Source organism: Cydia strobilella, chromosome 10, assembly GCF_947568885.1.
Source record: "Cydia strobilella chromosome 10, ilCydStro3.1, whole genome shotgun sequence".
Classification (NCBI taxonomy): Eukaryota; Metazoa; Arthropoda; class Insecta; order Lepidoptera; family Tortricidae; genus Cydia; species Cydia strobilella.
In genome coordinates this window covers 13,828,214-13,843,095 of record NC_086050.1, presented here as the reverse complement: position 1 = coordinate 13,843,095, position 14,882 = coordinate 13,828,214, and the positions used below count along the sequence as shown (strand labels likewise).

The 14,882-nt window shown below is 33.5% G+C and overlaps 1 protein-coding gene across 1 annotated transcript in view; it reads right to left on the bottom strand.

Annotated features, from left to right (window-relative positions):
- LOC134744613 (spondin-2) overlaps window positions 1–14,882 on the bottom strand; it is a 57,909-nt gene that overhangs the window by 31,395 nt on the left and 11,632 nt on the right. The gene's annotated exons all lie outside the window — the stretch shown is intronic.

Below are 14,882 nucleotides of genomic sequence, written 5' to 3'. Positions count from 1 at the left end.
CTTGTTTTGATACGTGTTTGACGATCGTCTTGGTGATTGGTGCGCGTCTCACGCACGACTTTCGCTTCATTTCGCATGCACCAATCAGCCGCGAGCGATATTCAAGGTCTTATCAAAACCAGATCAAACCATAACACATTGGCAAATCAGAATAGGCTATCTGGTCATTGAATTAATAAAAATACTACGCGTAGGTACATATTTATAATCACAAACGCAATAAAATTGTACGTACCTTAGGCTAAGGTTGGGCTACGTTATGAATGAACGTTCATATATGTGCCATTTTCAACCAAAAGGGTACTTATTGTAGGTTGTCAATAAGGCGCCATTTCCATATATATTCAATTTGAAATCAACCTTATCGACAACCGACAATGTGGTACCTTTTGGTTAAAAAGTCACAATTATGCTGTGAGTAAATGTAAAGCGAAATCTAGTGTGAGGGTAATCAGACCATTTACAGCCACACCTACTCGCAATAATGTAGAATTGTATGGAAGGGTATCTAAAGCATTTGTTGTTTTAAAGGAAATTGAGTCAAAACGCGCTTACCATAAAGTCGACAATTCTACATTTTATCCATGATGGATACGGAATGACCAACTTTTTAATAGTTTGTCAATTACATCGTAATAGGCCAATTTGTCGCTAAACGTCGATACAGAAATGTTTAATTGGCCAGTACTTTACGATATGCTATTACGTAGTCTGTTAGGCAATTATTTGTTTCCCCTCCAGTTACTTATTTAGGGTGGAACATGATTTGTTTTTAAATTGAGTTATTTTTTATTCATGGTTTTAGCATCCAGGATACTGTTTTATGAAACTTCGTGAGGTTGAGTTTTTATGGTAAGTTTAGTATGTTTTCATTTTGTTAGTTACAAGAATTCTTCGATTTTGAAAGTTTGGTATTTTTTTAGTATAATAGAATTTGTGATAAAGTGGAACATGTGTCATCATCCCAATTAACTTAATACGATAGGTATTTGCTTATAAAATGGCCCGCGTAATGCATATTCATGCTTAACTTAATATATTACCTTTATAATATTAGTAACTCGATATTCATCAAAATAGTACTAATAGCTTCTTCATTATTATTTTTACGAAAACGGGACTCTTTTTATTTAAACGGGGATGAAGTTTTTAAGACCTAACTATACGCAATTAAGTCCGTAAGTAGTTTCGTTAATGATAATTTTTAAAAATCGTGAAAGATTAAATCAGCTGCTTCATTGTTTTATAATTAAAGTTCACCAAGTCATAGAAGATGGAGTTAATGTACTATCATGTCCAAAGATACTAATTTATTGTAATTTATTACCGCGTTATCCATAGACATCAACAACAGTCTAGTACCTTCCCTGTTCGCAATGACATAATTTAATTACCTAATAACTAGCCGCATTTTCAATTCTTTATATGTTTTCTTAGCATAGAAAATACAAATTTATCAACCCTTAATTACACATCAAAAATTACTATATATTTTATAATAACGATACAATGTTTGAAATTCGAATATAACATCCTAAAATAGATAAGTTCAATGCCCGAACTGACATAGCTCCTGAGTCGTATGGATTTAGAGGACACATTAAGCTTTCTAGAGCATTATAATACAATATGATTGATGAGATGACGTAAACACATCCCTAGTATACATATATTAATAGAGTCTGTGCGGAAAGAGCAGTCGTGACATATATGGGAACCATAGATTCTACGACTATTCTCTTTACGCACATAATCTCTTAAAACTGCGAAAGTAATTTTGTCTGCTTGTTACCTCTTTGAACTGATTTAGATCAAATTTGGAATGATGATAGTTAGTATGAGTCCTAAAGTAAGTAAGTGAGTGTAAATTAGCTTTATGAGTAAATGACTTATGACTTAAGTACTTACACGTAGGACAGTTTTTATCATGGAAATCATCATCATGCGCCAAATAGGTCACAAGAAGAAGTTAGTTTATTTTAAAACTACAAGTAAAACATATAGAGTTAGACCAAGATAACTCTGCAACGATTTTGACAGCACAGACAGTGCAAGTGTTATATATATTTTTTTTTATTAGCCTACTTTGGTGTCCCACTGCTGGGCAAAGGCCTCCCCTCGTTTTTTCCACTCGACCCTGTCATCGGCGTTTTCCCACCATTTGGGGTAGAATGCGTCCAAGGCGTCCCGCCATCTCCTTTTCCAAGTGTTATATATACGTCATAATTTTATCTTGATCTATCTCTATTAGCTCAATTAGCTGTAATGATTTTACTTCGATTTTTCTAGTCGAATAAACAAAAAACAAAAGCCGTACTAGTCCCGAAAAGTATGGCGGCATTCTTACGGCCCGGTAAATTTAACATAAAACATAAACACCATAAAGCAAATGGCACCTGAAACCTTCATTCCAAAAAACCGAGGCACTCAACATAAGGGCAATAAATATCACGAGATGAGCCGCCCTAAAGGGTCATCCCTGGACCACGGCGGCCGGGACCATAAAAGCGCAAGTAACATTGTGTTGATCTCATAGAAAAGGGACCTAATTGCGACAGGATCTTATACCATTATTAACGATTCTCTAAAATAAATAGATAGGACGTTTTGTATAAAAATATAGCTGTCAGGTACTATGTGAGTAACTAATCAGCCAGCACTAACTCTAAAATTTTGTAGGTACTCGTTTATTTATTTATAGTTTGAATATAAAAGTAAAATATAAAAACAATACACAATACATATAAAAACCTAACCAAGGGTGCCGCCGGCAGCGGGGTAGGGCCCAAGCTGCCAGTGGTCAGGGCGGCAGAAAAAGGAACTGAAGTAGGTACTATACGCGTCGTATGGCCTTCGTTATAATAGGAATATCACAATCCTCATGCGCTCCTCACGATTCATAAGGTAGCGAGGAAGAAGAGGAGATGGCCCGTGGTTTTACATCGCGTTGCATTACGCATGGACATAGGTCCCTTTTTGCACACAATACAATATCTAATATATAAGGTGGTTCGCTTTATAGCAGAGCAGCTAATAAAAAGAGGTTAAATATCACTTTTCAACGGTAAGGCGCTTAAGCCTGTTCTGTTCTGCAGCAATATTTTTCAATATGTCCGGAAAATGCTGACGTCACAGTATGGGTTTTTTAAATCCTATTCACCCTTTCTGAACTATGTGTTTATACGTGAACGGCTTCCGCTAATGGAAAACGGTAGGGTTAAAGTAATATCAAACATGTACATGCTGAAAAAATGTGCATTTTCACCGTATAAAAAGTAATATTGTTTGAATTTCATTCACTTCTGCAGGTCAACGAACGGTTGCATGTGTTACGGTTGTATTTGATAATATCAGCGTAGGTTGAATGAACAAAGTTTACTAACCTAACCTTAATAAAAGTGCTAGCAGCTGCTAGACTACATTCATGTCAATCACCTCTTCTGAAACTGTTGTTCTTTTACTTAAATTAACTTTCTTCGTATTTTGAAAATAATATATCGAACTATCTCGAAATCCAAACCATTGCCGATAGCCACGCATTGTTCAAACGGTGTTTTTATGAACACAGTACAAATAATGCGAACATAATATATGTAAGTATATACATTTATCAGACGAGATTTCTTATGGTGGATTAGACACTAGTAAGAACCTCACCTAACTAATACCTTTAAGAAAGTACATTTCTATTGACAGTGTACGTTTATTTAAATGATATGAAAATAGGAATAATATGAAGGACTAACCATATGATTATTGAACCATATGATAACCATATGAGAATTTTATACCAGGAGCATTCTTTAGTAGAAAAGTCAGTAGAGGCGGAACGGCCATTTTTGTTCACAAAGATCTCCAGATTAAACAAATTGAGCTTGAGTCAAATTTAGCTTCAAACTATTACTTTGAGTGTTGCGGGATAGAAGTTCTCGGTTTGAATGTTGTTGTCTTCGCTATATACAGAATTCCGGAACAAACTAAATCTCACGTTGGCATTTTTATTCATAAACTTAATATTCTTCTCTCTCGATTGACTTCTAAGTATAAGAATAAGAAGATAGTCCTTTGTGGAGACTGGAACATTGACATACTAAAAAATGGCCCCTTCACAAAGGAGCTAAAAAGCACACTTAGAAATTATAATTTAACAATGCATATTGATTCGCCTACTAGGATAAGTACATGTATAGATCAAATAGCAAGTAACGTGAGGGGAGTTGAAGCGGATACACATAAACTGTGTTTATCTGATCATGATATGGCACAAACAATAACTTTTAAAGTAAAAGGGAAAAAGAAATGTCTGTCTTGGTTTGACTATAAAAGAGATTTAAGCAAAGATAATATTGCTAAATTTATTCAGTGTATATCTGCCTTATCTTTCTCTGATGTACTATCTTTAGACGACCTTTCAGTAGCTTTCACATCGTTTCATGAAGTTCTGTGCTTATACTATAACCTTTGCTTTCCAGTCATCAAGGTAAAGGTGAACAACCGTAACAAAAAAGCTAAGTGGTTGACCAGAGGCATACGTAAATCATGTCAAACTAAGCGTAAATTATATCTTAGTTACAAATTAGTAAAAGCAAATAAATTGGGCAATAGTATTCATCTAAAAAAATATGACAAGATATTAAGAAAATGTATTACCAAATCGCAAAAAATTAATAATATAAACTACATATCAAAACACAAAAATAAATGTAAAGCTACATGGGATGTCATATCTGCCAACTCGTCAAATGCTAATAATAATAATGAAATTGATTGTGTGAATTTTAATAATAAGATATTTAAGGATCCTGAAGACATTTGTAATCAATTTAATAATTATTTTATTGACGTTACCTCATCAAAACCTAGTATAAATAGCAATCTGCCAAATGTCAAGCTATCTTTCCGGAACAATTGAAATTATCTGTCGTCAAGCCCTTATTTAAGAAAGGCGACCGTAGTGATCCCAACAATTATAGGCCGATAACTATCGTTCCTGTAATCGCTAAAATATTTGAAAAAGCCATGAGTGAGAGATTAACAGGGTTTTTAGAGAGGAACAATTTGCTACAACCGGAGCAGTACGGTTTCAGAAAAGGTCATTCTACTGAATTGGCATGTTTCGAGTTTGTGAAGCATGTGTCAGAGTGTTTAAATAGTAAAATACCTATAGTCTCTTTATTTTTGGACCTAAGCAAAGCTTTTGATTATGTTGAACATGGCAAGCTTCTCGCGAAACTTGAATGTTATGGAATTAGAGGAGTAGCACTTCAATGGGTAAAAAGTTATTTGTCTAATAGGAAACAATGTACCGAAATTGTAAAAATTGAAAAAAATAAGAATAATTTTGTTAAGGTCAGATATCGGTCAAATTTTCGAGAAATTAAGACGGGTGTACCTCAAGGGAGCAACTTGGGCCCCCTTTTATTCTTGGTATATATAAACGACCTTCCCCTTACTATTCCACATAAGTGCATATTATTCGCGGATGACACTACAATATTAATAAAGGGAGAGAATATTCTAACATACGAAAATAATATTAATGATGCCTTGGCTGACATACATAATTGGACATTTCATAATAATTTAAACATAAATATGACAAAGACATTTTTTATTCAATTTTATTCATATAATAGTAATCCATTGCAATTAAATGTTAATTATAATAACTCTTCCATATCGAGTTGTGAAAGTATAAAGTTTTTGGGATTATATATTGACCAGCATCTTAATTGGAAGGAGCAGGTCGACTTTGTCTGCAGCAGATTAGATCGATTCGTATTTGCGTTAAGGAAACTGAGACACACTATTAATACTGCGGCGTCGATTACAGCCTATCATGGTTATGTGTCCTCGGTGCTAAATTATGGATTGCTACTTTGGGGTAACTCCGTAGATGCCGAAAGAGCCCTCCTGTTACAAAAGAAATGCATCCGCGCAATAATGGGAGCTTGGGTACCCGACAGTTGCCGACCACTCTTTAAGGAATTAAACATACTACCATTACCTTGCATGTATATTTTAAAAGCGGTTCTATTTGTAAAAAATCGCCCAGACATATTTAAAATGAGATCTGAGTTCTTCTCAGGGACTCAGAGATCTCAATATCAAAATCTAATATATCAGCCAAGATGCAACACGGCTATATACAAAAATAACGCGTATAATATGTGTATCCTACTATACAACAGTATGCCTGTCAATTTAAGAAGTCTAAACACAACTGAATTAAGGAAGAAAATGACAAGCTTTCTATTAGAACATTGTTTTTATAGTGTCAAGGAGTATATTGAGCACAATAATGCGAATAATTAATATTACATACTTATAATAATCAAATTCAATATAAATGTTATGGAACGTAGTTATAATCAACCAATGTGATGTATTATATGATACTAGTCCAAGTGAAATATATTAATCGTAATTGTAATTGTTATTGCATGCATTAAAATTAAATTCAATAATAGAATTATTTTCAGTCTAACATATGTGCTAGACTGATAATTAATTGTTATGTAGGGACTATAAAATTTGCGCATCGTTTAATCACGATAGAATACTGTTCAATATACTACAATAACATCCTGTAACTAAAATTAAGTATTCTTGCAAATAAATGATATTGATTGATTGATTGATTGATTGATTTATGTAATTACTGTCTGGACTGCAAATCCAATATCAAGGAAAAGAAAACACAATCTTTAGTATAAGTCAATACACAATGAACTCTGGAAGCATAACCTGCAGCATAGAGTAACTTATACTAGAGCGGTACTGTCATAGTAAATTTTGTAACCACAGTAAATTCACTGCCATCTATCGACACACTTTAAAACTAAAAATGAAGATTTATAAAAATACGTTAAAATGTATTTAAATATGGATAAATGTTTTTTTTTATTTGCATTAATTATTTTTATATGATTTTGACCCATGTTCTTTCACTGATATGCGTTAAAATTATAAATAACAAACGAAACCGTCAACGCCCTCTATATGAGAGTAGGCCAAAACTAGTGGCGCCATCTGATCGAGAATCAAATATTCGTGATTTTCGAGGCACGTTTTTTCCTTAGACTGTATCCATCTATTACGGAGTTATATCTATCTTTGCCTGCAGTTAAACTACTAAATATACTTATGAGTAGAACTACAGAAAAAACTGCCACTTTATTTCGACTACGGAATGAAAGTTATTAAACCAAATAAAGCTTCGGCAGCTAAGATTTCTAGCAACCGTAACTTTTCAATGAAATCTTGGGGCCTAACCTGTAAGCAATAAGCTGTAATCACCCCTGAATGCGTTACAAGGCACCATTCAATTTAAACGTAAGAACTTCGGAACGAGCGCGCGAGCGTGACTGGGATTTAAAATCGGAAGTCGATCGGAAATTGGAGAAAAATTAGGAAAATAAAGATTTGATCAATAATTCTTACGCGCCTAACATAGTATAGTTGTTTGCGGTAGTTTCAGTTTATAATCTTTTTTAATTTAGTTTTGATTTAGAACGTTTTGGATAACTTCTATGACGGCATATTTTATTGATATAGAACACAAAATGGTGATTGATACCAGCAAAGTACAAAAGTACGGAATGCACCTGTAAGTAGGATTTGACTTGTATATGTCAAGTAAGATGTTTCTTTGTTTTATAATATCCGAGTATTGCAAAAAACTGTATATTGTAAGGTGGATTCTCAAAGATATATATTTTCAAAAATTCAATTATTCCAATGAACCCTTTTTCCAAAAAACCACGAACCTTAATTTATCTTTCTTAATAAAATCATCAAATTTTCACCACCAATATTTGTCTTGCACTTTGCCCCTATTTTATGATCGTACCATAAACCCCAGTTCCCCTCGCCGTTGTCAAGTTACCCCACGATCCCCTTTTGTTTTAAACGCCCGTGGTTACCGATAACACTATTATGTCGAGAATCAGTATTTATATTGCAAAGTCAGTCGGTAAGGGCTTTTTGGTGTGTTTATCACGAATATTTGTTTCTAAGTTATGGGTGTTTTCTATATATAAATACACAGTATGTATATATATTATATTTTAAGTATGTATAACATCGCTTAGTACCCATAGTGCAAGCTTTGGTAATGTGCAGTCTTGTTTGTACACAAGCCCGTAATTTTTTTACAACTAAGCTTTCAATATTTGTGTTTGTATTGCAAATAGGGAGTGATTATCTTATTTATTTATAAAATTTTGCAACCTCTAACAAACAGAAAAGTCAAAATGACGGATAGGGACAAACGATTATCAACGGTTTGTTAGATTTGACAAACATTTATGACAAACGCTATAATTATGTATTTATTTGTAGTGACAGCAACTAACTATAATTATGACGTTTGATTGTACCTAGATCGATTTAGGTATGTTTCCATGAAATTAATCACATCACATTTGTGGTGTAGTAAATAGTACATAAGCAATGCATGTATAAACGTGTGTCTTGCCTAATTCAATTCAGAATAAAAAATAATATTCATCAAAGCTTTTGTTTGCACTGCACTGCACTGGCAGCGCGCTTTGGACACATTAATTATAGGCAAATAAGTCATAACATAAAAATATCAGAATATATGCAGGTTGAATTCAATAAAAAAAATATGTTTTTGACCTCGCAAATAATGTTGTATTTACTACTGTTTATTTAACTATTTATAGAAATGCCAAAAGGAAGGATTATTGGTGTCAAGCAGAATGTTTACCTATTATTATTATAGTTATCATGTACGATCCACTGCAGTCTAAATTAGTGATTAATTAATAGAATCCGGCGTTACTTAGCGGAAATCCATATTAATTAAAACAAAAATATTTTGGTGTTTTGGTTTCGTTTCCGGACGTCAGCCCGTCAACATCTCTCCAGCGTTTCCTGAGGATGCCTAGTAGAGAAGCGGAACGGGTGTCGAGTTTTGTGCTTTTGGTGGTGGTTTGTTAGGTATATTTATTTTTGCGGTGGGAGGGTGGGAAAATTAATTGCATGTAAAAATACGCAAGTAAGTTTAACGGGATAGCTCTGATTGACTAGCTCGTTATTATTTCACGGATTAGCAAAGTAATATTTTTAACTACAGTAGTCATCATCATCAGCATCATGTCAGCCGATAGACGTCCACTGCTGGACATAGGCCTCCCCCAAGGCTCGCCACTCCGACCGATCCTAATGTGCCGCTCGCATCCACAGACGAACTACCGCAACGAGATGGAGCGACGACCTGGTGAAGGTCGCGGGAATTCGGTGGATGCGAGGGGCACAGGAACAGTAGTGAGTAATATCAATATGCTAATAAACCAACTTTGATAAATATGATAAGGCGACATACTGTTTTAAGGACAGTCCAAAAAAATGCGTTGTCAGCTTATTTCTTTAACTTTTTACTTATTTATAATTTGTAACCCTAAACTTTTAAATTAAATCACCCGGAATAACCTAATAAATCTTCCATCCAACTTAAATAACCCAAACGCAATATACAACATTGCAAAGTAAATATTCCCGGCATATTAAAATACTAGCGCCAAGTTACGATGCCAAGTTTGAGATACAGTGTCTAATGAAGATTTAATAATTCAAAATGTTTCTAAACTGCGGGGATGTAAGTTTACGGGGAACTTAAAAATGTTAATTGATTCGGCTGTTAAGTAAGCTGCAACTTTAGATTTTCATTTTATTTTGCAAGCCTTTGCGTAATAGTGTTCTTTTTGAGTCATTCTTGTTGAGAATGAAATCAAAATCGATATAATGGGATTTGAATTGACATGATAAGTAGTAGTAGTAGTAGTAAATCACTTTATTGTACAAAACAAAAATTGTTAACATGAAATTCATATAAATTTAGGTACAAAGGCGAGCTTATCCCTATAAGTCCTCCATTTTTAAAATAAATTGGTTTTCATATAACCATATTTATATAAATCACAGGCGAATATTCATTATGTCATAAAATTAGGCAGTTGTTATGAGTTGACAAAAATTAAAACTGAGTTTATGTTATTATTGTTGTGCTGTCAAAAACATTAGGAATCGCGCCCCAGGGGGCATGTAACGAAATTTTTCATACCTAAAAACACATCAACACACCAAAAGCATACAAAGTTGCTAATAGAGCATAAGCTAGTTTTAATACTGACTACTAATTGAGACAGATAACGTCAACATTTTAATCAGCACCAATTTACACCTTACACCAAACAACAAAAGGCTCAAACTGATTTGTCAAATTTGTCCATTGTACGATAAAATCGTTCATACTCCGATCATTTATCTTAATTATCGAGGGAACGATGTAAAATCGAAATGGTCGGCTGGTGTGGGGGAAAATACCTATTGTTTGGTCTACACGGCAATGCTTTCACAGAATTGACAGCCAATTCGTCGAAGTAATGGACTCTTACGATTTTCGATTGTTTAGTTCAGTCGAAAGGATAAAGGAAATATCAAAATAAAGGTTCTTAGCAATTTGTGTATTACTTTTTGTTATTATACGTCAAACATGATTCACTCTTCTCTATTTTATTTGCTTGCTTTTGAATCCATCAGACCGTTACAAATAATTAAGCTTAAATGCGAAAATCATATGCATGAAAAAAATTACTTAAAGATTTGATAATAGATATGATATCAATCAACAAACAACAAAACGTGTAACATATCTATTGATCAGTGTCGTTTCTCAACTAAGTAGTTCCTCTGATTACACATACAACACACTGTACAAAAAATGCATTTTCGCTTTATTATATAAGCTGGAAATAATTAATAAAAATACGTTTTCTTAAGTATAATTAGTAAATACTATAAGATAAGCACACTGCACAAGTTTAAATGAATTGATAGGTAACTTTAATTAAGGATTACAGATTTATAGTCATGCTACTTAGTTTTTATTATGATATTCTTTAACTCCCTTACTCATAAAACTTTACGGGCCTGATTTAGTTAAATTATGTTTTATCCCTTTCTTACAAATACAGAAGTCAAAATGACAGATAAAGAAAAACGATTCATCGATTTTTAGTTCAGGCCAGTAACGCGTTTATGAATAACGCCTTGAATAAATATATTTAAAAAAAAAACAACTAGTGTGTCTTCCGCATAGTAAATAAGATAAGTAGATAGTTAAAAATGACATCGTAAAACATAAACAAGGGGCTTACTATCTCTGCATATAAGAATCTCATTAACGTTTACAACTGAAAGAAACTTTTGTCAACATCTGAGGTATGTGACCTTGGGACAAATCCACTGTATTATGATCTGTGTCTGAGTTATTATGTTATGACTTTACGACAAACTGCTGCTGGCACCAAAATAACGTTAACATTCTAGTAATTTAAATGTAATTGCCAAACATTGAGCTAGCTAATAACGCATAAAGCAGTTTTCCAATGTAGGAAATAAATATATTTTATAGATCTAAAGCCTATATAATCATTAATCAATTTAATCCTACTCACGCAACCTAAAGGCAACAACGCAAATTGTAAAACTAAAAATATTTTAAAATTTATTTAAAATTGATTCCAGGTTAAATTCATGTCCATTTCAATAAAACAGTCGGAATCAACGACAACGATAAAACTTTTCTAACTATCGCTTTTGCTCTGGCTTTTTTCATTTAGCTAAAAAGTTTAAATCCATTTTCAGCCTGCAACTTTTAACTCGATATGAACACCAAAAAAGAGCATGAACGGGACCGTTCAGTCGATTTCCGCGACAAAACAATCTATTAGTTCATACGAGAGTCGCCCGATAAATTTATCTGGAGCTTTGGTCGTCTGTTGTCGCCGAGCGATGACCCATTTTGCGTCTATTCTAAGATATCGACCGAGAGATCTCTCGCCACGAGGTGCACAGCGTAAAAATTCAACGCAACGTGTATTTTTTCCGTGAAACGGATTGATTTATACACACAATCACGCCTATTTCCTGGAAGATGGCAATAGGCAGATACCGGATTTCCACTTGTTCTGATCCCCACTTTCATGGGCTTTATTATTTTTTACTTTAACATTATTACTTTTGTATTAAATTTAAATAATTATTAGGTATTACTTTCGTCTGTTTTTTTAATGATATTACTTTTCGATACAAAAGATCCAAATAAAAGCGCCCGTCGATTCATTTCTCTATTTTATTAACATACAATTATATTTTTTCAAATGATGAAAATGCATTAATAACTCCAAGAAAAATGTACAAAGATGTGAAACAAAGTGGATTAAATACATCTTAATTTTAAAACCAATGTCATTTACCTAAGAATACTAGATTGTCTTTCAGAACTTGATCGTGAAACTTTGGCACGAAAGAGTAAAAGTAGACATACATTTGTTTCAATGAAACTTAAAACTTAAGTAGTTACTAAGTGTTGTCGAGTAGAAATACGATTTTAATTGTGTTATTAATGTTATAATTCAAAGAACTTTCAAAGTTTAGTCATAAAGTAAAGCAATTTACAAGGTAATCGTTTCCAGTTTTGTTGTAATGTTTAACGCATTATAAGAAAATTTTAGCATTTTCCAAACTTTTATTTTAAATTTTATAAATTTTTGCACTATACTATGTACAGGTTCGAAATTGCATGAAGAAATTATGACTGAATTCCATTCGTAATTTCTCCATGCGATTGAAGTTCACTGTACATTAAGTTGTTCAATCCTACTGTTACATTTTTTACATAAAAAATTAAAGCTATGTTTTTCAGGTCAAAACATAAACTTAAAACTAGCATGGGTATATATTATAAAATATATTTGTCATTAAACTGTTCTGACATAAGTCAAATAAATATTTAAGTAGCATAGTTTTAATCAAACAACAAAGTTTATCAAGGTCTATACCTACACTGACGGATCATCTCAAGCATCTCACAAATGCAAATGCTGTCCCCGCTGTCTCGTAACTGCGAGAAGTAGTCGCTTTCGTTGAATCCGATCGAGTGCACGTGGTTGTGCTGCGTTGCTCGTGGGTTCAACGCTTTTGATTTACGTAGAATTAAGGTTATCATCATTATCTTCCTCGCATTATCCCGGCATTTTGCCACGGCTCATGGGAGCCTGGGGTCCGCTTGGAAACTAATCCCAAGAATTGGCGTAGGCACTAGTTTATACGAAAGCGACTGCCATCTGACCTTCCAACCCAGAGGGTAAACTAAAGCTTATTGGGATTAGTTCGGTTTCCTCACGATGTTTATCTTCACCGGATTAAGATTATCTGTTGCTTTATAAAATACTAGCTTTTTTCTTAAAACGTTTAAAAGATATTAGCTAAATAAATGTAGATATGTAAAAAAGTAAATCTGGTCATTTACCTACGACTGTAAATCCCTTTATCTAGTAAAAAATCAAGTCAAAATTAGCTGAAATGAAGCGCACTGATGTGGTAGGTACCAGATAATTTTGACTTGTATTACCGCGACTCTTTTAGGTTAGTTAATTGACTAATTATCATCGGAAATACAAGTTAATTACAAATAACACAGATCTGATGTTTTAATAAAAATACCTGTAAATTACAAATAACTTCATACATTTGACCTGCACCGTATTAAAAGCATTAACGATGACAGTTAGTATGGAGGCAATTTGAGTATTGTAGAAAGATATTGAATACTTCCTTTTACAGGGCATTTGCACGTAGGTAGCATGCATATGGCTTTTATCCACAAATATAAATCCTAAAGTAAAACTACACAGTATCTTGCCACAAGAAGTCAGTATTTACCTGGCTTTGCTAGCGGGTGTCCGCAAATATTACGAGTAAACAACGTTTTAGAAGTATGAAAGGCCACTATAGTGTCAAAAGCGAACCACGAATAAATCTTCGCAGATGTTCCATGCGGAGCAAAACAAAAGCGATTGGCGGTTTAAATTATTTATATCCAATTTACTTAGATTTTATTTCTTATAAAAATTATAAAAAACCTACAGTGAACTTGTTTTTGTTAAAAAACATAAAACAACGTCTAAAGGATATTCCAACCTATACCGGCAGACTCAAAAAATACATTGTAGGTACGATTTTCTTAAAAAAAGGTGCATAAAATGAATTTTAGACCTACATCGGTCCTGCCCGAGCTTCCTTAGTTATTACAATTTTGTGCTAATTTATTAACTATGTACTACTTTTTTATTTTAAGTTTAGCTTTATTAATTTTTAGATTTAGATTTTTCTTTTGAGGCTATGTGCATCTATGGGCTGCTATATCTTCAAAAACATTTTGAACCAGTTATATTGATGTACCTTTATTTTTCCTCCATTTTCTCGACTTTCAGACCACAACCGCCGTCCACACTCGTCTTTGCAAAGAAACTCTCACCTTGCAGAATAATGCTTTCACGTCGCCACTCCACTCGCGGAAATCTCTCTCAGTTTTAAAGCGACGTTTATTAAATGCTTTGACGAGGCATTACGGCTAAACGTGTTGAATTTTAAGTTATAAACCGTGGGTTTGACGGAAAAACACAGTATTGTGACCCAGTTTTAGTGCCAAATGTGTCAGCCTAATTACATTTACTATAAACATTTAATAACATATTATAATCATAACATCATATCAAAAGCTAGTAACACTTTAAAACCTAGAGATTTTTTTAAATTTAAATTTCTCATGGCCGGAACGCGGGCCGACCTAATTGCACCTATGCAGTATTTTGAAGGATGCTTGAAGCATAAGAGTTTCGAATGATTCACGGTTAGTTTCACTAGACTTATATTGACCGGGATATGGACCGTGATTACCTTTTGTATTGTTTTTGAGCTCCCGATATTTCAAAAACAATACAAAAGGTAATCACGGTCCATATCCCGGTCAATATAAGTCTAGTGCCTGAAGCATGTCGCGCTAAAAT